Source organism: Enhydra lutris, unplaced genomic scaffold, assembly GCF_002288905.1.
Source record: "Enhydra lutris kenyoni isolate GAN:26980312 unplaced genomic scaffold, ASM228890v2 scaffoldscaffold2, whole genome shotgun sequence".
In the NCBI taxonomy this organism is placed as follows: Eukaryota; Metazoa; Chordata; class Mammalia; order Carnivora; family Mustelidae; genus Enhydra; species Enhydra lutris.
This window is the reverse complement of record NW_019154086.1, coordinates 67715216-67717069: the sequence shown is the minus strand read 5'-3', so window position 1 is coordinate 67717069 and position 1854 is coordinate 67715216.

The window sequence follows — 1854 nt, the reverse complement described above, 5'->3', positions numbered from 1 at the left end:
TCTTTCTTCTCTTAATTGATAATGAATGGAGGAATAGAGAACATGGAATTGATCTATAGAGTAAATGAAAATATGGACAGAACGGTTACATCCTACTATTTCTGCTTCCAAATGAATCCCAGCTCAGCCACTGCTTAGGAAATGATAATGGAGGGAAGGAACACAGGGACTGGTGTCTTTGCTTCTGTTCATACAGAAACATCTGGGTTTTAATGGTATGATACAATAAGAATCATTGGCACCATCATTGCTATTAAATGTCTGTTAGGCATTAATAAAACAGAAGAGACTCATTTAATATGGCATTTATACTGGAAACCTTGGGATGATGGTATGTAATGAATCACTGGTGGGCTTTATCAGTGAGTGTGTATTTTTTGCAGGTTAACAGAAAGAGGAAGCAAATGAGAATTCACTTTTGTGATCTTCCAGTGGGATAGGAGAGAGAAGAATGTGGCAGTTCTGGGGAAATATTTTAAACTTCAAAGACCAGAGCCCTCAGATCTGGTTACTGTTCCCCCAGGAGCATTTTCTTTGTCCTGTTGACTGTTTGGACAAATGTTTGCAACCAAGATTGTTGCTAAATGTCTGAATTCTGCTGAGGAGACATTCTTCGTTTTTGTCAATAGAAGTGGTTTCGTTACATTTTTTTTTTCTTTTTATCTTGTAGCTTCTTCAGTTAGTCATTTCATTCAAACCTAACTCTCAGGTTTATTATTCACATCTTCTTAACTTTGGTAAACTATTTAGGTAGTACAGCAAATTTAAGACAGAAGTGTTAGGAACCTAATTTATTATAGAAGATATTTAATTTCTGTTAGTGGATAATGGTTAAATACTGTTTTCTTGGCATAGTTCAGCAACATGATGGACTTAGATTATTTGCCCTTTGCCTTTTTCTCCACTACAATCATCCCTCTCTTTCTACTCCTCACCCCCACCAATCCCCCCTTGGTTTTTCTAGTAACATAAAAACTTAACCATCTCATTCTCTTGCAGCTGAGAACAAGAAGGCTTCAGCTTCGTGTTTTATCTCTAAGGGAGGCAGCCAAATTTTAGTAAAATCATGTGACAACTGCTCTCCAGAACATCAACATCATGCTTAGAAATGAAAGAATTAATTATTCGTGAATGGTAACAGAAAACTAAAAAATGAATAGGGAACATGCCAGAGTATCTGAGATAATATGATTTAGGTGTGCAGTAGCTGCCTGCCGCCCCTGCTGGATGCCTATATTCTTTCCTGCGGGATCTTTGCTGGCAACACAGTCGAAAATTAAATACACAGAGCTGAAATGCTATTTGGCTTCTGAAAAATTGAGTTGTTTCACGAGCTCATGCAAATAGCTCTGGACCAGACTCCTGTATCCACCTTCCATTTGAAAGTGCTCTACGACCTCCAGCAAGGCTCCTAACCTCTCTATGCCGCAAATGCCTTATTTATGAACTTCATGATAGGCTCAAAATTTGACAATTCTCTCAAATTTTCATTATCCACTACTTGTTTTCATCTCACAGCCAAATTCTAAGTCCTCAATTCCAAAATAGCTATGTAATGTAGGAGGGAGAGGAAACACCAGCTGATGACCACAGAATTCTTCCCTAGGAGAGCATTGTCTGTGCTGTCCAGGAGGGAAGGGTGCGCTTATTTAGAAAATAACCCTCGTGCCCCCTAACCCTGGCCCAGTGAGCCCTTTATGAACTGGGGCTGGTTGAAGAACCCCAGTTCTACTCAGTGAAAGAAGCAAATAGGACCTGGGAGTGGGAAAGGTAAACTTATCAGGATGGAGATGAGCGAAGTCAGAGGACATAAAGCTGGCTGGAAGCTGGAGTTCAGGAGATGTGAAAAACAGT